The following is a 25,046-nucleotide window of genomic DNA, read 5'->3' on the forward strand; positions in this document are numbered from 1 at the left end:
CAGTACAATAGTGTAATAGTACAAGTAGCAGCAGTAGCAGTATGGCTATAGTACTGTTGACACTGCCTTTTACAGCAGCAGCAGCAGCAGCAGCAGCTACTACTACTACTACTACTACTACTACTACTACTACTACTACTACTACTACTACTACTAACTACTACTACTACCACCACTACTGGGGGTTCCACCATCACCACCGGCACCCCTGATGCTGCTATTGCCACTGGTTGCTACCATCACTAAAGTCCCTAGATTTTTCTAAAAATCTTTTTTCTCCCCTTTCCCCACCCCCGGTGTAGAGTAGCAGGCTAGAGCATAATATCGCTCAGGCCGACCTCTCTGCCTTTCTATAAATAAACCTCTCTCTCTCTCTAAGGACTTTAACCATCACTAGCACCACTGCTACTGCTGAAACGCTAGCTTTAGAGTTACAGGGCAAGTTTAAAGACTTCATGGCCACATCATCGGATCAGTGTAACGCAGGAACCCGCGCGTTTCAATATTAGCGGCAGGCGACGATATATGGGGGCAGCATCGCAGGGTCCTATATATTGATGGCACCTCTCTTCCCTCCACGGCGGCATCTGAGCGGAGTCGCTGTTGCGTGGAAGGGGAAAGGGAGAAAAAGAGCGTGTCCTTGGCCGTCCTTGGAATTTCGGTTCGGCGGCATGCAACGCGCCACTGGGCGCTCCAGGGAGCCACCGACGCGACGCCCGCTTCTTCTTTCTCGCCGCTCGATCGCGCCAAGACACCGGCCACACTTTCTTCTTCGCAGGGAGAGGAAACAGCGGAGGCGCGCTGTACTCCTTGAAAGCAGAGGCTTTCCTCTTTGTTTTATTTCCTTCTTCTCTCTTTAAACTTCTTGTCCTTGCGCACTCTGTTTCCTTTCCGTTACGTGATGAGAGAAAGCAACTGAAAAATTCCCTTCAATCCCTGCCGTAACGTCACGCTCTTGCCTGGCCACAGAGGAGAAACGACGCCGCGGGAAAAACATATTTAATTCAGCATTCTCATGATTCGCTTTCAAGGTTGCTTTATCTCAGATCTCCTTCCCTGCACTCTCCGCCTCCTCCTCCTCCGGAAAGTCGCGGGGTACCTCAGTGTACTAGAAGACACTACACTAAAGTGGCTAAACTGCACTACTGCACTGCTACACTACACTACACTGCACTACACTACACTGCATTATACTGCAAAAAAGTGTGTGTGACTCGTTTCGGAGAGTCTTGGCTTGCCACGTATATGACTCTCTTTAAAGAGTAACGTTAACTCCCTCGTGGGTCACACGATCTCTCCGAAGAGAGTATACAATGATCTCCAAAGAGAGTTGACGTGCCTCTTTAAAGAGAGTCATATACGAAGAAAGTCAGGACTCTCCTAAAGGAGTCACAATTACTCTTTTTTTTTTTTTTCTTAGAGTGTATGACACAGCTGGAAGATGTGTCTATAGACGTGCCCCGAATCTTCATTAGGGTTTCCTTATCCAGTAGAGGGCAGTCAACTGGATGTGTCATTTTGTTAAGCTTTCCTTTATTCCTTAGCCTTGTCTTCCCTTCTCCTTCCGGCGATACTTTTTGTGAAAGCACAAGCCGTAAACCAGAGTATGACTACAAGTTAGGGTGAATGTTTGCCGTTCTTTCCTTCCGTTGCTCTCTCTCTTCTCGTTCGGTTGTTGAAATTATTGCTGGGTAGATCACCGTCATTTCTTTTCTATGATCACTGAACGATGGCATCCAGTGCTTTGAGCTATCGTTGTCCTTTCGCTTGAATACTGTGACCCGCGCGCTTAGCTTTGTGCGTTGATTGTTATAGCATCCTATTACCACGTGGTTTAAGCGTTCGCAATGATTTTTTAGCGCCCGTTTGCGAATTCTATTTCTGTTATATATGTATGTGTCGCTTACCGTCAGTGTTGCTTTAGTTTTCGAGTCTGGTGTAGTTTGTTTGGGAGGGGGGGGAGGTGTTCAGCAGTTGGCTTGATGCAACGTTTATTTTTCTTTCGATTCTCCTCACCACATCGTGTCCTTTGGCATGGGAGATATAAAAATAAAACTCCGTATATTAATGGCCCGTGTCGAGCAAGTCCCCCGCTTGCTGCCGTTAACAGGCCAGTTAGCTTAATGTATTCCACTGCTGTGTGGTCATCAGGTACTACTACTACTACTACTACTACTACTACTACTACTACTACTGCCACTACTACTACTACTACATCACGACCACTGCCGCAACTACTACTACTGCGCAGACAATATATACTAGCCGAACCCGTAGACAGTAGCGTCCCCGTAACAATGTGCTAATGTTTGCAATATAACTATTTGCAAAGATACGTTAGTCTGCACCTCGGTGTGTATTCTGACTCGCACTGCATCGTTAGGTTTAGAACGGCACACTCTTCTGTGCGCCTTCAGAACCGTCCATTATGAGGCCATCGTGCGAAGCGTCTGTCGACATGCCAGATTAAACCGTGGTTATATAAGTTAAGGTTAGCCGCGGGTTGTTTCTGTGGTGGTTACGCCGCTCGGTGCAGCTGCGGCGGCGCTCCTCAGGGGGCCTCTAACTAGCGCGGGACTGCTAATTAACGTGGTTATGGAATAGCTGCTTAGCCGCAATCTTCGAGCCTTGCTTTTAGCTAACCGAGTGTTGTGCCTCTCGGGAATTGCGAGATCGGCGTCGGACGCGGGCACCCTGGACCGCTGCTTCCACTTGAAAGGAATAAAAAAGAAAAGAAATATAGAAATAAGTAAATACATACAATCAATGAATAAATACATGAAGAAAACAGTAAAACGAATAAATAAAAATCGAAGCCAGTTCCACCGCAAGTGAAAGCTGTACGCATTGCGTAGCACTGATTCGCCTGTGTTTCTCTTGTGTTTATCAGGTCTTTTTGTGTTTTTTTTTCGTGGGATTATGGGATGTTTTATATCCTTTTCTGCTCTTTTCTTGTGATTATCTGGTTTCTCTTGCGTCTGTTATATTTACTGCTCTATGGTCTCCTTTCTACTGTTTTTCTACTGTTTGCTCCTCCGAGCGCGGTGCGTCTAACTCCCAGCGCTAGCGTTTCGCTTCCGCTTCTCTCTTCCGTAGAAATGTATCTAACCCCCGACGCTGGCGTTTCGCTGGCTGGGACAGACGAACTAGCCTTTGGCCGACGCTGGCGTTCACGGGCAAGCACGCGCTGGCGTTCCAAACGTACAGCCTGCTCGGCTTACCGTAATTACTCGAATCTAAGTCGATGTTTTTTTTTTTTTTTTTCGAAAAAACGATGTGCGAAAGTGCACTCTTAAAAAAAATGGAGTGACCCTCTCTCCTTTAAGGGAGAAACGGCGATGTCCCCAATGTTCGTCTTCAAATGGAGAAACCGTTCCTCCCTTTTCAATGGAGAAACCGTCAAAATCAAGATGGCTGACGCCAAGCCAGTGAAGCGAGCAATAGATTTAGGCCTAGCGAGCGCATCGATTCTCGACTGATAAAGAGTATGCGGCACTGGCAGTCACAAAAAAAATGGTTGGTTGATCCCTCCGTCATAGGAATCGGTATAACACGAAAGTGAAACGTGTCGTCACAGAAGTAGTTTATCATTTATAGTGCATTGGTATATGAGAGCTTGTACAATGTCTACTGTTGTTTGGCAGATATAGCACTGGTTGATGTGGACGCATCGCACTCACGTTGACGCCTCGTGCCACATCTCCGTAACGACGACAAACGCCCATGATCCTGATTTAACCCTCGTGGTAGCTGAAGTTCTTGACGTATACGTGGACTCCGCATATGGTGAATCCCACGCAAAGATGGCATTAACAAGCACACAATAAACACTAATGCTCGATATGCACTCCTTCAAAGCGTCGTGAAATGCGAAGAGAAACGCTACGCGCGTCGTGTCTTCCCTCTAGCGTGCCCGTTTCTTCTCACAGGGCGAGCAGGGAACGCGGACCGACAGCCAGGCGAGCGTCGGAGAGCTATTTGTCGATTTGGATGGATGTTACGAGCGAGGCTTGCGCTAAAACACCACCTCGCGATGTGTTAAAGTGTTGACGAAATTAAACTTGTATTGAAAACGCGCCGAATGGGACGGTCGTTGCAACGGCGCGTTTTTTTTCGAGCCTGGTTGCACAGATGTCACCGCCCCGGTATAAAGGGGACGCTCATAGCATCCATCCATCCATGATCACTGCCAGAGGCAAGTGTGAAAGATAAAAGGCGCGTTCATGCCGCCTCCGTAATGTGTTTTGCGGTAGCTCAGTGGGCTAAACGCCCGCGAGCCATCGTCGCGGACCGAGAGGTCATGGGTTCGATTCCCGTTATCGGAACTTTTTCTTGTAGTTTTTTTCTTTGCCATCTGATGGCATTCATTTTGCTGACGTACTTCCGTGACGGAAATACGTCATGAAAGTCTTGGTGGACCCCGGCATAAAACACTTTCGTGTTAAAAACGGTCCCGCTGAGCTTAATATCGAACGCTATGACAATAAAATCAAGCAGACAAACCTGTGGTGATGAAAACCTCGCGAAACGGAACGACGGAACTCGTACGTTTCGCTCGGCCAGCGAGACGGCGTTCACTTTAAAATAGACGGATACTGCAAAGGGGCTCTCACCCGGAGATTGTACGTTACGCTTGCTGTCTTTATTTGTCGAAGCGTCACACGGTGTAGCGACGTTATCGACGCGTTTGTGCCTCCAAAATGTACATTCTGTCGCATCAAAACAATCCTGGCGCAGCAGAGCATAGTTTCGATAGATAGATGTTCAACTTCATATAAGTAGGTGGAGCTATGGGAGCGCCTCGGCGGCGAAGTAGGTGGTAGCTGGCGCCATCTAGAGGGAGAAAACAATACTAAAAAAAGGTTGTTTCTGACTGAGGCGGCGTACGTCGATACTGCACACGGCATTTCGGGGAGGTGGGCCCATTCATGGATTACTCAAGGACACCGGAAAGTTGATACGCACATGTTCACTAGGCAGACACATAGTACGCACATTCAATTCAATACATACACAATTCATTCGCATGTATAAAACCTACAACACAAACAATTCACTACAGACGCATACGTATAGACGTTTACACATACCCCTCTAAGAAGCGCTGGCCCTTATATAGACACTGAATTACAGTGGACCATGGTGGCACAAAGATGCGTCATTTTTCTTCAACTCTTTACGATTTCATGGCTGCATCACAATATACGCCGACATTATTAAATGTTAGCTATGGCTTAGCCAAGCGCACCAGTTAATCTAAAGCCGCATGATAATGAACAATATAATTACAGAGAGTTGATTAGTTAGTGCGAAAACGACCATATTGTGAACCGTTCATACCATTCCGGCGACATTTTGAAGTAGCGCCATCTTCCGACAGCGGCCACAGATGAAATTTCTCTTCTTATTTCTTTATTTTCAATAGTTACTGTGTGAGGGCGCAACATCGGCAACATAGTTCAGACTCCGTTGTCTTCGTCGCGTCGACTTCGTTGAGTGGTTTGGCGTTAACATCTGTTCACATTCTGTTCATGCGTTGACCACAAGTATGACGATGGGCCATGGATTCTTTCAACTGCTAGCCCTTCAGTTACAATGCTTCTGATGCGGTACGGCCGTCTCATTTGTGTATACGTACGTTACAACGCGGGTCGTGCGAAGAAACAAGACAAGATGGCCTAGCACCGGACCGTTGTCTTTCGAGAGCGATGTCAGTGGCTCTTGGCGTCGCGGCAGCTCGATTACTTGAGTAGAGAAACTGGCGCTACACCGCGCGAATTATGGAAAAGAACGCTACCCACACTACGTGTTCTGTAATATTTCAGTACGCTGTACCTACATGCTGCTCTGCTACTGTTACGTCACGTTATTCGCCTGGCGTGTGAAATTGTGGTCATTGTGCGACAACTGTGTAGTTGTCGTTGTGGCGGTGGTTTGTCTTGCGTTAGATTTGGAATACTCTTTTCACAAAGGTGAGTGAGAGTGTTAGTGATTACCCACTGTGCACAGCTGTCATTAGAAGCGCATTTTGTTTCGAGTTTCGCACGCCAAAGCAAAATCCTGAGAACGAGAGATACATACTGCACGCGTGCATAAGTCGATCCTAATTCTCAGTGATGGCATGCGTATTCCAAAACGCATGTGATTGAGAATTTTGGCTTAATTGACAGAAGTCATTGACTTATTTTTCAGATATGTGCAGTTATGATGCAGGTTAACGTTAAAATGCAGCCACGGCGGCCACATTTCAATGGGGGCGAAAGGCAAAGAACACCCATGTGCTTATGTTCGGGTGCACGTTAAAGAACCCCAGTTGATCGAAATTAATCCGTAGTCCCACACTACGGCGTGCCTCATAATCATACGGTGGTTTCGACACGTCAAACTCCAGCAATATGTTATCGTACTTTCACGCATGCACTATCCAGTGGTATCACGTTTGCTAAAATGTTGTAAAAATTAACCTTCATGCTTCTTTATATTGCTTGTTGCATTGATAAGTGCTATAAATGCTATGTAAAACTAAAAACGCGTGCTCTAGCCAAGTATGTTAACGCCGAAAAAAGTTGAATTATTGGTGTACCGTCGAAGGTGTTCATTAAAACAAGACTGTTTTGTGAAGCGGGACTTACTGTATTTATGACAAGCAGATCGTGCGCAAGCGTATACAAACAACACGAGACACACGGAAGTATGCGGCGCATCGCGCACACGCCGAGCCTATAAAAAAAAAAAAGAACTCCACACACGTTACTCAACACATAGAACAAAAACAATGAACATCACTCGTGTGTTGCTCGCATCAATCCTAGGTACAAGTAATTGCACGCGACTGGCCGAGATCGGTAGCACTGGATAGTCCGGTCTGAGGCTGCCGAGTGACCGCGAAAGGGCAGCCGCTCTCCGCAGCACGGAATTACGATTGAACTCGGCGTGCGCATGCGCGCGCGCGCAAGTCACGTGGTTGAGGAGAAAAGTTTCTCCCTTGGCGCTTGCCGCAAGAGGGCGCGACGAGTAAATCGTCCGCAAAGGAGAAAGTCGCGGCTCCGAAGGAGGAACGGAGCCCGTTGCTCCATTCTCGCTCCCTTTTTTTTTAGAGTGTGTGTGTGTTTGGGGGGGGGGGGGGGGGGGAGGGCGGGTAGGGGGGGGGGGGGTAGGCTTAGATTCGAGTACAATGATTAGGTTTTTTTTTTTCTGCCTTGCGAATTTAGGGGGTCGGCTTAGAATCGGGGCCGGTCTATATTCGAGTAACTATGGTATGTGTATCAAACGTGGGACCTGCGTAACGACAGGGCGGTCCCTTAAACTGCTCCGCAGTTAAAGAAAGAAAGAAATACAGCCGAGAGAGAAAGAAAAGAAGGTGGCTTTCGCCTTCTAGTCGTCTTATAGGTGAGTGCATAAGGGACCTTGTGAGTTTTTATGATTATGGCGAGTACGATGACGTCAGAGGATGCTCCCCATACACACGGTCAGCTGCTGGATGCGATGATGCGGGGTTGTCATCGCAATTTCAGGCTCACCGATGTCGGGATAGGAAGAAGAGGAGGAGGCCAGCCACGGCGCGCGTTTTTCCGCGTCGCGACCTGTCGCTGCGAGCGTCGTCAACGTCGGGAAGGTGACATTATGGGCGCGCGCGTGACACACGACCCCGTCAGCCCTCCCTCTGTCCTTTCTGCGCGTGTAATGAGGTGACGTAGCGGAATGCCCGTAGCGAGAGCTGTACACACGGAAGCCGCCCTCCGGCAGAGGGCAAGAAGAGTGACCTACACCGCTGCGTGGACTTCTGGTTTAAAGGGGTACTGACGAAAAAAAAAGACAAAAACGATCTTTCTCGTACTAGTAGATTACTCTTTAACGATACCAAAAACACCACGCTTGCTGCGAAAATTCGCTCGGTAAGCGAAGAAACGCTCAAAAAAAAAAAAATGAGTGTGGCGACGCCACTTTGAAGTTCCCTCAGGAGTCGCCATGACGTCATAAATTATGACGGCGTCTACCAAGGCCTACACTGTTCGTAATCGGTAAAAATGCAGTAAATTGTCTTCCCAGGGAAGTAGACACTTAACATGCAAAGCTTCAGGCAATTTCGTTGGGAAAATGTGGTCAAAATGCAAAAAAGAATGAACTAAAAGAAAACACGTTGAAATCTGTGACGTCACCATGGGAGATTTCAGCGAGAAGTTTAAAAATGAAACTTCTGAATGATTTTCTAATCTATTAATAAACCTATGGTGGTGAAATTAACGAAACCAGAGTTTTTGGAGTATAATTTATCATTCTAAACTAATTTAATGGTCCACTTTAGTGTCTCTTTAAAGGAGTGCATGGCTTAAAAATCAAGCGCCGACCAATCGTTTGAACCAAACCCAGCCGCGGTGATCGCATTTCAATGCTGGCGAAATTCTAGAGGCCCGTGTACTCTGGGATGTCGGCGCACGTTAAAGAACACTGGATGGTTGAAACTTCCGTAGTCCTCCGCTACGGCGTCCCTCATAATCATATCGTGGTTTTGGGATGTAAAACTCAAACAATTATTATAAAGAATGTATTGCGTTAATAGTAGTCGTATAGTTGTTGCTGTTGACGCGTGTAATTTTGGGACGTCCTGCCTTACTTGTAGGCAAGTATCGACTTTTTTTGCGATGCATTTAGTGAAGAAGAAAGGTGAATGCATGACGATTTCTACTTTTTATTTTTTTATTTTCTTACGTTCTAGAAGGACCCTGTAGACCTCGAAACCGCAGAATATTGGAAAGCCTTAGAGCGCCATCGCTCACTCAGTATCACGACTTTATTTGCGTACCAGCTGCGGTACGTATTCTCAGAAGGTTCATGTTTATCTCCTGAGTACAAGTGAGTTTGCCTATAATAACGCCATGTAGGGCACACTAGACGAGGGCGACATATTGCTGCAGGAGTGTGTTCACATTTGCTTCATGGCGCAGAAGGAGCTCACATGCACGGGAAATTTGCACATTGTGTGGGCGTGTATATATATATATATATATATATATATATATATATATATATATATATATATATATATATATATATATATATATGATTATGACTGAGTGCCGAATGTGAACGCCATGAGAACAAGGATGGATAAATCCGTGTATTGGACATTGGTGCAGAATATAAATAATAAAGAAGAAAATTAGCAAATAGCGCAGTCATGGGATCGGTATTGAATGAAGACAGTGTTGTCGCAACCGAGGATGGCCAACGTAGCTACAGTGCGAGCCATTTTTTCCCAATGCTGCTAGTATGTGTGGCAAGGAAGACCTCTACCCGAGTTAACATTGTCTTTAAAAAATGTTAATAATAAGTATAGGGATCGGAGGCAGAGAGGTTGACCAGATTGACCCTCCGCTTGGCTGCTATTCTCTAAGCGGAAGAGGAAATATACCAATAATACGCATGGAGATATATACCAAATATACGCATGGAGAGATGTGTAGCGTATGTACGGGGCTTCATCAGTTGTTTATGCTACTGGCTTGGCTTTTTCCCCCCTCCACGGTCGTGACTGCCCATCTCAGGGAGTGCTGCGTTTATCGTGTACACACGGCGGGCTCCCTTCGCGCATGCGCCCTGCACGCTGTCTCTTCTCTAGCGATGCTTCGAGCGTTCTAGTGATGCCTACTGGGGGAGGAGCGGGACCGTGTATATATATGTCTGCTACCGTGGACTACATGGGGTTGCTCGAACGGGGAACGTTCATGCCGCCGGGGAGTCTTTGTATATATACAAACGTGTGTATCGCCGACGATACGTTCAGGAAGACTTCAGATCAGTTCCGAGAGTGGAGATCTGTCCTTTCCTTATAAGGGCGTCAGCGCGGGCGCACGAGCTGCGTTCGTATAGAGGCGGAAAAGCGCGTGAGAGCGGCGGTCGCTTGTGTCGAAGGAAGGTTTGGTGCTGGAAGCGCGGATGTTGAGGTTCCCCGAGCGTTTACTGCACACCGTGGATCGTCTACCCATCTGGAATCCGTCGCGCTAGGCAAAGGAAGGCTATTTGCATTTAATATCGTTGCCTGTGCATGTCTATGCATAAGGATCGATAGGTGGGCTAGTTGGTACTTCATATTCGTTTAGCGAACTGGGAGCGCGGTAACGGACAATGGAGTCCCTGTATAAGTTACGCGCTTGTATTTCTAAGTATCATGAATCACCAACTCGCCCAATCAACCATTTTAAGATGGAAGAACCACACAACAAGATCGCTCACTAACAACTGGTTTATCTACATGTTAGAAGTACACATTTATACATAAAAGTGCGCTTAAATATTATGAAGACAACAAGAGTAGCATGTGAAGCGTGTACTCGAGGCACATGTCTATGGATTATCTATATAGTTAAAATATAGTTAAATTCACAGTCGTGCACTGACAAGGATGTGTGGCTTATACACTGATCTCCATTCCTGGAAAAGTGATAAGCATCAGAAATTTCGCGCATATTTTGAACAGGATGCCGGAACAAAATATTTGTTCTTTCAAACAGCGGTTGGCATTGGCGAGAATTGCAGTGTTAGGCCAAATATGAATAAGGGGTACTCTTCAAATCTTTGAGACATGCGTACTTTCATGTATAAATGTGTCCTTCTAACGTGTAAATAAACAAGTTGTTAGTGAGCGCTCGTGTTGTGTGGTTCTTCCTTCATCCGTTGTCTATGCATGTCTGTAACCTTCATTTCGGTACAATGCATCCTATAGACTATTTTTCCCGGCGACGGCGGTCGCATTTTCGATGGGGACGAAATGCAAAGAACACCCGCGTGCCTAGATTTAGGTGCACGTTAGAGAACCCCAGGTGATCAAAATAAATCTGGAGTCCCTCACTGCGGTGTGCCCCATAATCATTTCATGTTTTTAGCACGTGAAACCCCAGCAATCATTATTATCATTATCACCCTATTGACTATTTTACGGATGGCTTTCGGTGCCGCTGCATGTATTGGGCTGTAGCGTTGCCATTTTGTATCTTTAACAATGAAACGAGCAGTAATGCCATGGTACACGCGTACGCATGAAAACGGTTGGATTATTTGACCTTTCATGACCTTATTAATTCCCGTCGCGATGCACAAAAATAGGAAAACATTCGTTTAAGAGCCCGAGGTGGCGGCGCCCATGCGTCTTACGTAAAATCGTCTATATCTATACCCCAGATGTTACAAAAGCTGCCCTTTATCATGTCAGTATGGTGTGTGCCGTACATAACGCGAAGAGAATGAATATCTCGAGAGTTTCCTGAACAAGGTGGCTCATTTCGTCGCTAGATCGTTTGCGCGTAGGAAAAACACCCGCTAGTTCTGTGTACGGTGGCTGCTTGCTTTCTGGACATTCGGACGTCCTCCCTAGATACGCGCATGGTCGTGACAAGTATCGTTGTCGGACAAAAAGGACTCCCTAAAGGGTGCGAAATGTTCTTACACTCTTAGGCAAATGGTAGTAGTATTTGAGAAATCTTTGTACCACACAACAATCGATATTTGCTTGCTTGCGTTATTTTTTCCCGAAAACTGTGTACCGCCTACTTTCCTGTCAAGAGTGCTATGGCACGCCGATAGCCGTACGCCGTTCGTGACCGGGAAGTACCGGGCGCGTGGTGATAACGCAATGAAAGCGGGCAGAATTGATGTACGTACATTGTCGTTGTGTGGCAGAAAGATTTCCCAAGTACGCCTTCTCTGCTTTAGAATGTGTCGTGTAGGGGGTCATCGACAATGGATTGCTGCTGTCCTTATTGACGTTCCAGACAATAGATTTCGTTTACGCACCCAGCCGGAAACACCGTAGTACTGGTGTGTCCATTTCAGGTCACGCACGCACGCACCTCGCTCGAAAAATGAATCTGGTCACTGGAGCGCGCGCTTCTCCGCACGAGCTTCGTTACTGCGGGAAAGCCAGCTTTGACGAACGATGCGCGACCGCGCCGCCCGACGCGCAATAATTGGAGCGCGTCGCAATCACAACCTGTACAGGCGAATCGCGTTCAATGTGAAGTGTACTCATATTCGTGTGCGCGTTTTAAACTGTATTCACACGAAGGACGTGATCGCGGACGAAGGAGTAATGTGACACGTGACGTGTTAGGGATTGCTTCGCAGCTACCTTTCGCAACGACACGGGAGGTATTCTTTATTTCTCGCCAAAGATACCAGCATGTGCCTTGCATTTCCGTCGTTTCGCGAATCGCTTCGTGCAGACCGATGGAGCGCCGCGGAAACGGGTGACGTATGGTCACGTGATACGCAGTCCGAGGGCTCGGATAGCGATTTAATTCTTCTTGTGAATACAGTCTTGAGGAATTGTGGTGAGTGAACGTCCATCTGGAGCCTCTAAGCACAGCGTCCATCAATTCGAGGCGCTGCTGCCTTCGAACATCAAAGCTCTTCGTTGATTAAGACTACAGTGATATGACCGGCATGCTGGTTACATGGGCGTTCACTTCTCGGCCAATCATGTGGCAACAATGTTACCGAAGTGCGCTGTGATTTGAACTCAAAACATTGTGCAGTTTTGAAGTTAAGAGAAAGAACTGATTGAGTTGGTGTGTTTAACTGTTATGTGTGTGTTTGTTTGTGTGAAATATTAGTTTAGTTATTGTTCTACATTATCTTAATTTGTCTTGTAAAAGCTGCACTCTTACGTCTTCTTTTTTCCCCTCAGGTTTCTCCCTCTACCCATTCGACAGTTCTTTGTCTCGGACCGGCGGAAGTGGTAAGTCGCAGGGTTTATTTGCGCCCAAAATGATCGGTGAATAATAATAATAATAATAATAATAATAATAATAATAATAATAATAATAATAATAATAATAATAATAATAATAATAATAATGCTGAAGGCGTCTACAACAGTTTGTTGATAAACCGGCCCAAGGGCCACGGACTGCGCACGCTCGGCTAACGTTGCGCAACCGTACGTAGAATTTCCCACAATTAGTTACGAATATGGTAGCTTCAAGAACGTCAGGTAATGCGTAACAAATGCCGCGATAATAACTTTCCAGCTGGCAGTCATCGGGGGTTACGTGAATCCACGGTACATACCGTTCAGGTACCTCTCGGAAGTACTTCTTTCTTTAGGAAATCCTTAACCGAGTTTGCCTTTATTTCGCAGGAAGGCCCCAATTTCTTTCCGTCACCGATTCTTTAAGTAGCGCTATCAGATTTACGTATGCATGTGATTTTACGTTGTCGTTCTCCTCGGGACTCATTTAGTTCCCATATACGCAGACGATCGCATAAGCCAGCATAAGCGCACTGGCGAAAACGTCTGCATTCCAACAGACAGTGTTCCCTCTATATATATTGCCATGTTCGGAACGATCGCAGCGCCGGATTTCTCCCTTCACAATTTTCGCGCGAAGCTATGCGTGATCTCCGAGAGAGAGAGAGCTTTCAGCTCAGCGAACGACGCACGTCGCGGCGATTCCACTGTCGCGTCGCGAATTAGTGTCGCTCGCCTTTCCTTTCGCACTTCACTCTCCACTAGTGTTGTCACGGCGTGCCCTATAGCTTGCGCAGAACCCAAACGCACACGCCGACGCAAACAAATCGCTCGAGGCGATAAGAAAACATACATAAGACACCGCCGTGAGTGGGCAGTCTTGGGGCGTGCAACGAACGACTTTCTTGTACGCACGCATGCGAGCAACTATCCCTGCGAGCGCGTCGTCGGAATGCCTTCGCGTCTTGGAGCGTTTCCGACGACGCCGACGTTTCTTATGTGCGTGACGCCGTCGTGGCGGTGGCGGACGCGTCTCGGCGACGTTAAGCTGCCCGCTGACGACGATAAGTTAGCGAGGGAAAGAGAGTGAGAGGTTGTGAGAAAAAAAAAGATTGAGACGACGGCCGTTGCGTTGCTAAAGCTGCGCGTGTATACGTTAGACACTATCGAGGGATCGCGACGACATTCCTCGCGCATTCCTTTATTGCACGCTGCGAAGAAAGAGGAGGAGGAGGATGCGGCGTCAAGGCTTCTTTCCCTCTCCCTCCTCCCCCCGTGAAATGGGAGAGAAGGTAAGCACGACAAACACGCCGATGAAAATGAAGACGCGAGCGCGCCCGAAGGCGAGAATCAACGCCTGCAACACCGCCGCGGGCGCATGTGTGTGTGTGTGTGTGTGTGTGTGTGTGTGTGTGTGTGTGTGTGTGTGTGTGTGTGTGTGTGTGTGTGTGTGTGTGTGTGTGTGTGTGTGTGTGTGTTAAGATGGCGGCGTGTCGCCTGCCTCGTTGCTTCATCTTCTTCCTCCAAGAAGGGAGGCTTTCGAAGGAAAGGCATTCCGTCGGCTGTTTACTCCGATGGAGACGTCGGAGCAGATTCGAGAGTGCGTCGTCGCTTATTGGCGTCTCGACACGAAGGCGCGCGCGCGTTCTGCCGAGAAGTATGGCAAACAAGCAAGCGAGAACAGCATGCTGGCAGCCCTCGTTTCTCCTTGGAAGATCGGCGCGCTGGCTGGCTTGGCTTGGCTGTGTAGCTCGCCGCGACGCCCTCCGGGCGTCCTTTTGGGAAAAGGAAAGAAATCATTTCCGCGGATATATTTGCTCCAATTTCACCGCAGTGCCGAGGACACGCGTGCTTGACGACACTTCGGCGTCCGCGACTTGGCCGGATCACGTGGTCGACACGGGCGGGCGCGCGCGGTTTTGGCGCGTTGGACCTTCAGGGCCCGTTGACTTTAGCGTGTGTTGTGTTCACGAGACCCGCCCCCCCCCCAAACCCCCTTGCACGCACGCACACACTTCTCCGATTCAGGCGCGCCGTTAGAAGTTCTGTCTAACCTATAGGAGCTCTCTTGCGTATATGTATTCTATTCTCCGGTCGATATGAACATTTATCTTCACTTTATCAGCTTCATCTTCCTGCTATACTGTCAGCATAGAGCAGTTGGCTAGAGTCACTGCTAGAGCGGAGCTCTCTACTTATCTCTTATTACGTTTCCCTTCCATCTTCTAGTTACACCCTACATGCTATGCTACCAAATGAATCCTATAGACGAAACGAGCCCTTAGAAAAAATAAGCGTATTGAAAGAAAGAGACGTAAATTCTTTAAACGGGTGTAAACTTGAGCTTGTTGGCTTGGCTTCATAGCAGGGAACAGTGCAGATACACGAGACAAGAGAGACTGACGGGACTTGGCGCTGGCTAACAACATTACCCAGCGCCAAGTCCTGTCAGTCTCTGTTGTCTCGTGTATCTGCGCTCTTCCCTGCTATGGCGTAATTTCTTGCGCGAACTAAACGCGCGAGCAACATCGCGCTAGCAAAACGCGCTAACATGTAAAGTGCAGTTCGTGCCCATGCAGTCAGATTGCTGGGAAAGTTTTCTGACACCTAGTGGTCTCTAAACTTTTGACGCCGAGTGCACATTTACCAGGGAGAGAACCTCGCAGCTGGTGGGTGGTTGACTGTTAATCGGGTCACGCGCGGGAAAATGTGAGCATAAAAGGACAAAAACAAAACAGAAAGCAACGCATTTCCTACCACCGCGCTATAATCCCCAATGCGGAAACAGCTGGAGCCGTTTACGCGCCGAGTGAAACCAGCTGACTGCATGCGCCGCGGCTTAACCCCGCGCAGGCGTGAGCGGCCTACACAAACTGCAGGAGAATCTGTGCCGCGAGCTGGCATCGGGATTTCTTTTCCGCTCGTTCCGGGGTGCATACTGGCTGAATTTCTTATTGTTTCTTGAAATTTTACTTTCACCGTCCGTAAACGTATCTCGCTAAGCCCGCGGATGTGCGGGACGATAATCAAGTCGGGGAAGCCCACCGCAGAAAACGGTACATTGCGCCCGTGGTATGTTGTGCGCATGCGTCGTTTTGTGAAGGCGGCGATGGTTTAAGTGTACGTAGTCACGCACGAACTAAATGCGAACGAGGAATTACAAGCTCAGACAGCTTCCGCAAGCGATAACTCTAGATCTCTAGCTCTCACCGATATGCGGTCGCAGAAGGTTGTGTCACCCCCCCCCCCCCCCCCTTTGTAGTGGTCTAACCCGAAATCACGGTGGCATTAACCGTACCTGCGAAAAAGAAATAATCATTGTCACGGTCGTACGTCCCAAAACCACAATATATGATCATGGGGGACGCCGTAGTGGAGGGCTCCGAAAATGTCGACCGCCTGGGGATCTCTAACGTACACCTAAATGGAAGCGCACGGGCCTCTAGCATTCCTTCTCCATCGAAATGCGGCCGCCGCGGCCGGGATTCGATCCCGCGACCTTCGGGTCGGCTGTCGTGCACAATAACCACGGCGATGAGTTGAGGCAAAGAAGAGAAGCGAAAGAATGCGTTGCAGTTAGCGCTAACTATTGTCCACAACAGTAACATCGTTCCCCGCATGCGCGTGCCTCTGCAATACGCAAATTTATCCCGTTCATGGCGCTTTTGCGTACGATTGCATCATCGAGTTTTCGTAAAAATTACTCTTAGGCAAGATGTTGGGTCGACGCGAACTCTAATTGTACTGGATATTTCAGCTACCGTTACCGTAACGTTTAGAAAAAAAGAAAGAAAAAAAAAAAACGATGGACGAAAATCATAGGCGTGGCCAGAGAAAGGTTGCATGGCTATATACTATACTATACAAACAAACATGCATATGCATTAGAGGGGTCGGACCTCTCTACAACTATTTCGAATTTAGAGATACTTTTTTTTTAATCTCGCACAAACGGGAAGTCCTGTGGTCGACCGGAAGTTGGTGGTGAAAAAACGAGAATGTCACTCGCTGCTCGGGTCACTAGAAAGAAAAAAAAAAGAAAACAACTTCTTTTCTTTTTTGGCCGTCCACGGAGACGGCTCTGCATCAGAATCCTACCAAAAATACAAACGGAGTTTGTTTCACCTAGCTAACAGAGCGGCAACAGTCATTACGCCTTGCAAAGCGTGTGCTGCATGACAACAAGCGAGCATTCACCGTTGTCATTCATCGCTGTCGTTCATATACATCTACCTGGCGCCCATGCCGTGTCAACGCCCACACGCACTCTGCTCATTTCAAGCCGTTTACTTAGGCGCTCGGCTCCATTTTAACTCGGTGATTGGCCGCGCGAGGGCTGCAATGGCTCTCGTCCCACGCCACGTGCCACGCAAATGCGTGTGTGCGTAGATGCTTGTCTTTCCATTCGTTCGCTCCCCCTCCCCCTCCCCTTCCCCATAAGCGCTGTTCAAGTGGCCCCACCGCAAAAGACAGTTACGGCGCTGCACTTTTGCCTTCATTCTTCCTTTCTCACAGAAGTCACTTCGTACGACGCATGCGCATCTGGGCACGTGCGTATATAGTATACGCCTACGCGCGCTACGTATTACTGCTCATTTTGTAAATGTTATTTATTTCTCGCCCGCTTTCCAATCGAAAACTCCTCTAGTGACGGTCGTAACTTTAAACAGGCGTTGTGCCCTTCCGCAAGAAGAGCCCATCATCATCACGGAACGCGTGGCCGTCGTAAAGCAACGGGCCCGCATGCATATATGCAAGTGCTTGACCCCTGTAGCTGCGCGTCGGATAGGCCTTGCCAGCCAAGCCAGCGGGGGGGGGGGGGGGGGGAGGGGGGTGTCGGTGGGGGTGCTGACGTGCTTGAACCCTATACGTACTAGGCTTCATACCCCGAGATGACGAAAGAGCCCTCGCCGCCTCCTCTGCTTCCTTTATTGCGTTTTCTTTTCTTTTTGTTTTATGCCCGACGGGAGGAGCGCATGACGCCGGTGCGTTTTACGCGGCTGAAGAAACGGTCCGTGAAAAGCACGGCGCCCTGAGTTTGGCGGCCTGCAGAGCGACGGGGTGGCACGGGTCTGGGTTGGTTCACTGTACAGTCCTCGGTTATGTGCGCTAGCTTAGCGCGTGTAGCCGAGGACTACACCCAATTTGGCCGGCTGTCAGCAGGGGTCGCCCCCATCTTTCGCGGTGAAAGTTTTTTGAGCCGCCGCCGCCGCCGCAACGGTGGTGATGCGTCTTGTGTCATGGAGGGCAGCTTACGCACGGCCGCACCTCTCTCGTCGCGTGCTCTTCGTGTGTGTGTGTGTGTGTATAATATATGTATGTATGTGTATATATATATATATATATATATATATATATATATATATTGCGACTCTTTTCTTAGAGATGACCCTGCAGTTCCGGCTCGTCTCCTTGCACAGCGGCGCCACGTCTTGCGGAATAATTCTTGCTAGCGGACGGAGTGTACGCAGGCTGCGGCGTCGCGAGCACGTGGCGCTTCCCGGCGCACCTAAGCGCGTCTGAGCGCGCGCGGTTGCGCCTGTGTGGTCTTGCCGGAGCCCTGCAGGGTGCAGTGACGCGCCTCTCCTCTCAACTTCGCGAAGTTCTCGTGCATTACGGTCGCCCTTTCTCGCTTATAAGCGCCTTTGCCTGCCGGGAAACTGACGCGCGCGAGCTCAGGTCATCTTGTCAGAGGAGCCGCTGCCGATGTTTGTTTATTTGTGTGCTTTTGTGCACGTGTGATGTGGTCCTGTGCGTATGCAGGCCCGCGTGCGTTTCGGCCAAAATCGCTTCCGATATTGCGCTGTGTGTGTGTGTGTGTTGTGCGTGTGCGCCTTTGCGTGCGTGCTTGTAGTTCCCTGTCATAAAGCCCCGAGATGCTTCTTCGGTCTTCGTGCTCCGCTGCCTTTTACGGGGTTGAAGAGATGACGTCATCGTCTCGGAAGTCGCCCGAGCGAAAGACGCGCACATATCGTTGTCATCATCCTGGAAGCTCCTACTGGGGAGTCCTCGGCGTGCGCGATATATATATATATATATATATATATATATATATATATATATATATATATATATATATATATATATATATATATATATATATATATATATATATATATATATATATATACACGCACCTGTTCGCGTAAGTAATTGCTTGTCGCTCATTTAAGACTTAGTTGCAAGAAGCTTGCGCGTTTTTGGTGGAGATGGAGGGAGAAAGAAATTACGAAAAAGCGAAAGTAAAGGGAAGACGGTTAGGTTAATCAACTTACACCTCGTTTACTCTACACTGGAGGATTACTCGAGGAGTAAGCGCACAGAAAAAGAAAAATGTGGGGTTATCACGTGCGGAGTCCACGATCTGAACCTTAAGCACGTCGTAACGTGGAATAGTTTTGACCACCTGGGCTTTCTTAAAAGTGCACATAAATGTAAAGTACACGGGTGTTCTTGCATTTCGCACCCGTGTAAGTTCTGCCGCCGTTACCAGGAAGGAAACTTCTCTCGTCGAGGTCAGTACCGCAACTCCTTAGCTCAACTACTAAGCTGCCGTTGCGTATGAGCGAGCGTTGTTTCGAAATTACTTGAGTGAATCGACCATTTTAATAAGTCAAAATATACGTGACCAGTATAAACGAAAGAAGGGGAATTTTGTGTTCGAGGCTCGTTTATTTGTTAGACACAGCCAGCTGAATATGACGGACATTTAAACCAGGTAAAGCGTAGGGGGCGGTAATTGTTGTCTTAACTGTCGGGTAGTAATTGTGACGTAAATTGGAATGAATTCAAGTGGACGAAAAATCATCCTTTATGTCGGTGACATCCGACACCACAACCTTCGAATAGGCTTTCCTATTCAACGGCATCTGCTCCGCTGAGGTAACGTACATGACAGTGGCGGGCGGCAGTCGTGTACACAGACGGCCAAGCGCAAGCTCCGCGCATTCTGTGGCCTCCTTCTCAGCCTAACCTGCTTGTTCTTCTGAAACAAGTGGGGCAAGTGACGCGCGCTTCCCGCCCGGTAGCGCGCGGAACGCGGCGGCCTGCCTGTCCGCGTGCCAGCTGTGCATTGTGGGGTTTCGACGGCGTTGATCTGTTCGAGAGTACATAATTGCACCTCAGCAGCTGGGGGTCACGTGACCCGAGCGGGAAACGTCACGGATGACGTCAGTAGTAGAGCGGCACGTCGCTGTCGACCCTGGTTTTGGCAGTAGCAGTGGTAACGAAACAGTGAGAGCCGTACGAATAGTAAACTCGGCACCAAAAGAATTGGCGCAGCTTGCACTACTGGTGCAAGGCTTCAACCGACAGCGGAGCTAGTGTGCATGGCTCCCGAGGAAGAACCTGCCCTCCCAAGCCCGTGTCCTTGCCCCGCTTAAACGACATGGGTTTGGCGGGAACATGTCACGTGACAAATGCTACTTGATTTTTTGGCGGGAGCATGTGACGTGACTAGTGTTACGTGATTTTACGTCACGTTCCCCTCCTCTTCGTTTTTCTTTCTTTCTCTCTTTCTATTTCTCGCTGTCTCTTTCTTTCTATCGCTATCGCTCTCCATTTCTCTTTGTCTGTTTCTCTCTCTTTCTGTCTTAATTTCTGTTTTATCTATCTACTTTTTGTGGACCCGCGCCGGGCGCGCGTGTTCGGGGATCGAAGCAAAAGATGAAAAAGAGGAGAAAGAGGGTGTGGGCGTGCGTGATGATGATAGTTTTCGCGAAACGAGGGCAAGCCGAGCATCAACAGCTCGGCTCTAAAAACACCACCACTTAGGAAGACACACACACAGGACGGTCGCTCACTATTAGTGGTACATAAGTAAACATCAGCAAGTCTGTTTAAATCGGAAGCGCGTTGTCTGAAAAGTACTCGTTAACGTGGTCAGGTAGATGAAGGTACACGCGCGCACGCTTACGAAAACTGTATGTGCCTGTATTCTTCAAGAAATAGTTGTAAGCGAGCGTGCGTCCTGTCTTTGTGTTCCTTCTGTTGCTTCGTGGTCGTGTTTTTGGCGCCAAGTTTACTACTCATACTGAACATGCACCAACTAGCCCAATTCAGTAAGTACTCCCAGTGAGAACCACGAATCGCGTGCCAAAGGGTACTTGCCCCGCCCCCATAGTGACTAGGGCCAATCACTGACACTGGCGGAATAGCGATACTTATGTAACGCCAACGAGAACCTCGCCTTTCATTCAAGTTGTACGGACGTTCCTGCCCAGGTCACTTTATCCCGAGGTGTTGAGGCGCTCGTAGTCTCCCTCGACATGTTTGGGTTCAGTCCAACATTTTGCCGGTAATGTAGCCAAGGGCATACTCTGAAAGAAATAAAATACTGAAATTGGCATGTTTAGAGATGTCCTCCTTCACTTTCAGCTGTTTCTATTGTCCCTGTAGTGTTCCCACCGCAGCACTGTCGAATCGCATTACACATGCCTGTTCGTATAGGCGCAAGGGCGTCAGCAGAACTTTTTTGCGGAGGGGTGCATCCGCAAGGGTGCATGGGGGGGGGGGGGGGTGCAGCAAAGGGAATTTAGCACTGCGAGCCTTTCTTTCACTGCCGTGACATGACAGACCAGGTTAGTCGATAGTGTGTAATGCGCGAAATTTAATGGCAAACCTGAAGGCCAGGACCTGAGTGTGCTAATCAAGCTGTGTAGCTTATTGCTACGGCATAGAAAAATATTATCCGAAATTCCAAGGGGGTTCAGCCGCTCCCCCTTGCACCCCTCTACGGACGTCCATGTATAGGCGCATTCGCTGCCTTTCAATTAACCTTTGTCTCTCTCCCTCTCTCTCTAGGCGCATTCTTCAGTAGCAGCGACGTGTGTATATTTCCTGTCAGAGGAAGGGCGTCGTGTAGCGTTGCGCAAGAACTTTTAATGATACACCTCCGGCGTATACATCCAACGAGTCGCTAAATATTGGCGCTGACGTGCGTGCTCGCGTATGCGTGCGCAGCGTTTGTGTGCATATAGCTGACGTAACACCTGGATCCAAGCACGACGCGTGAGATCAGACAATCGACCTTCGCAAGGCAACTGTACTGTGACACAGTTCTCTTCCTGCTTTCGCTCCTCAAGTGTGCGGATGGTCCGTGGAATCCTGTGCTGACACACCACTCCGTGCGTTGTTTTTAGACGAAAGTCTTATATGTCTGATCGAGTCAAGAAATTTCGAGACTTGGCGAGATATCGCGAGATTGGGTCGTCAACGCGAATGGCGCAAGAAGCAAACAAACTAAGTAAGAAAAGTGTTTTGTGAAAGTGAAGTGATGCAGGCGCGCGGTTACCATTATAAATATGTGTCCGAATAATAACAACGCAGTTGTAAATTAGCGCTTGTGTGTGTCGCATAACCTTTCGTCCCTCGTCTATGAGATTTGCGCTATATTAGCATCAATGAAAGTCGGTCCAACGTCACGTGATACTCGAATGTATGCATGTGGACCGACGGAGTACCGAAGTCTCTCGCCATGTTCAGCGCAAAACAGGAACACGAAAACACAAGGAAGTGCACGACACAAGTACCGAAGGTCCCGTGACCTCAGTGTAACGTGAAGTCATCATGGCTTCACAGATCGCCAAGAAGCTCGTGACTTCAAAATGACGTCATGATGACGTCATAGCATGCCATTAGGTCATTACGTCATCAAACGACATTGTCGCTTGGCTAAAGGCGGGCCAATCATGGAGGCAGGGCACAACCATGTGAAGTGCAGAAAGCTTTCAGGAGGGTTCAATACAATTTACTGAAAGGAAAAAAAAAAGATGGTTTTTGCTTTCGCGTCGTCTTAGGGCATAATGATAATATTTCAGTATGATAATAATTGTTGGGGTTTAACGTCCAGAAAACCACAATATGAGAGACGCCGTAGTGGAGGGCTCCGGAAATTTTGATCACGTAGGGTTTTTTAACGTCCACCTAAATCTAAGTACACGGGGCCTCTAGCATTTTCGCCTCCACCGAAAACACGGCCGGCGCAGCCGGGATTCGATCCCGCGACCTGCGGATCAGTAGTCAAGCGCCTTAACGACTAAACCACCGTGACAGGTCGTCTTAGCGGAATGCTTAAGAGACCGCGCAACTTCTTTTTCTTTTCTTTTCTTCTACTTTTTTTTAACCAACGTCCACCATCCGTTAGTACTACCGTTTGCATCTTCTTTCTTTCTTTTTTTTTTTTTTTCGGCGCGACGATTTCCCATCTCCGACGCGGGTTCTTTCGATTATGAGCTACGAATTCGTGCCGGTTCATGCCATGCCGCCTTCGTCCTCTCACGGTCACCATACCGTAGTGTAATAAGTAATATACGTGTGCGCGTTGCGCCAGCGATGCGCTAAGAGAGGCGAGCGCGTTATATACCAGCGCTCGAGAAATGACGGCGAGACACAGGCTTCGCCCGGCGTATGCACTGCAGAGCAGGCAGGTTTCGTTCGTCCTCGTCGAACCGGTCAAGCGACCGAGGCGATGCGGCTGGTTTCGCTTCTTCTTCTTCTTCTTCTTCATCGTCGTGAAGACGCCGCTCGCAACCTCGTCTCCTTTTTGCCGCCGCCGCGGCAACGACTTCGCTTTCGCTATTCACGCTTCATTTTGTTCTTCGAATGCTAATCGCCGCTGTGCCACATAACTTTCCTTCCTCGCCGGGCGTTTCTCTGTCTCTCTCTCTTTTTTTTCCTTTTTTTATTCTGTGCTACTTCGACGGCGTCTTGCGCGTAGCAATGTGAAATGTGATTTGGTTTTCAAGAGAGAGAGGGGGGGGAGAGGCTTTGAAAGGGAAGTGGGTCTTGGAGCAACGCTTGAGGAGAGAGAGAGAGAGAGAGAGAGTGAGTGGTATAATCTTAGAGCTACGTTTATATGATACACTGAGAAGATAGAGACTGGTAGAGAGTGGGTGGGCTGTTATCAACACATCCTCGAACGTCACAGTAATTCTATTTTGCGCGAGTAGGTGTCTTCGACATTGCCTAACTTGGAGCGCAAGAATACAGGGAAATGAAATACTAAGAGTGAATGACAGAAGGAGCTAGATGTATAGTAGTAGAGGGGGACTAGAGTGGCGCCATCTTTCTGCTCTGTCCTTCGCTGTCATTCTTCACTTTCGTGGTGTTCTCGCGCTACAAGTTGTGTCATACACCAGAAACAAGTTCTAGGTTCCATGTGCATGACATGATCGTTCATAACTTGTTCTATTCCTAGAACAAGTTCTAGGTGGTATTGCCCATAGCAAGCGCGGAGATGGCCGATGTAGGGTTAGAAAACGGCAAAGGATAGACGGGAGGGTTATAGAAAGTTGATTTAAGCAATCTTTGATACAGAAATGAAAAATGCTTGGAACGCGGTGTGTCGTTGCTGCCACCGCTTGGACGAGCAGTTACTTTTTGTCTTCTTCATGGCTGCAACTGCAAGGATTTTTTTCATAACTTCAAGATTCCATCTTACAGTGATATTCTACCTTAATTTGATAGAGAGGGTCAAATGTTCAGAGGAAAAACGGGGCTGTTTGAAATGACTGCGAGGAGAGGTTGCTAGAAACATTAGAGAGAGAGAGAGAGAAAGAAAGGGGGAAGAAAACTCGTCCCGTTTCGCCGTTCATGTCGCCTACCGTGACCTCCGCGAAGGGTCGCCTGAGGGTTCAAGGCGGAAATTAGCTTGCTGCCTGGCGCGCGACACTGGCGCCCCCGGCCGTCGTGTTGGCACGCGCACGCCGTGTTTATTATTATGTGCCGTCGCGCGCATTTATACAGCAGCGGCGGCGAAACGCGTTCCGCGGTTTTTCGCTCGCGGTGGGAACGTTCCCTCGCGTTACGCCACGCGTCTTTGATCGATGTCGAGGCCTTTTTAATGTTCGCTCAGCGTCGTCCATCCCTTCGCTCACGTATATATATGTAACCGCGCGCGGGTCCTGACGTAACCGCCATTCCGAATACGCGTTAATGCGACGTGCGTGTCTTCCGAGGCCAAGTGTAGAAGAATGAACGGGTTTGTATGTTCTACACGGTACAGGCGCAACGTAAACATCTTTGTGAACAGGGGAACCTCACTGTGTATTCGCCGAAGGCACGAGATGTTTTGCGGGTCGCGCATTCGTGTCGTGTCGACTTGGCTTTTTCGTGTCTGAGGCGAGCGTTCGTTTTAAGATAAGTTCACGAAGCATCGCGCTGGATGTGTGAACATTGTATTTTTGATCGTGGACCGACGCGATTAACGATGCGATGGTCTCTTGCGCGTCACTGTACTGGTCGCTTCTCAATCGTCATCGGAGGTGTAGTTATACGATGAGTTAACCACCAGAGGTGTTCG

At 48.4% G+C, this 25,046-nt stretch overlaps 1 protein-coding gene across 2 annotated transcripts in view; it reads left to right on the top strand.

The window, feature by feature from the left end:
• LOC119406031 (protein O-linked-mannose beta-1,2-N-acetylglucosaminyltransferase 1) overlaps window positions 1-25,046 on the top strand; it is a 304,633-nt gene that overhangs the window by 42,350 nt on the left and 237,237 nt on the right. For both annotated transcript variants that reach the window (XM_037672875.2, XM_037672877.2), the window contains exon 2: window positions 12,683-12,733. The gene's annotated coding sequence lies outside the window, so the exon portion shown is untranslated. The remainder of the gene's footprint in view (window positions 1-12,682; window positions 12,734-25,046) is intronic.

Source organism: Rhipicephalus sanguineus, chromosome 9 (genome assembly GCF_013339695.2).
Source record: "Rhipicephalus sanguineus isolate Rsan-2018 chromosome 9, BIME_Rsan_1.4, whole genome shotgun sequence".
In the NCBI taxonomy this organism is placed as follows: domain Eukaryota; kingdom Metazoa; phylum Arthropoda; class Arachnida; order Ixodida; family Ixodidae; genus Rhipicephalus; species Rhipicephalus sanguineus.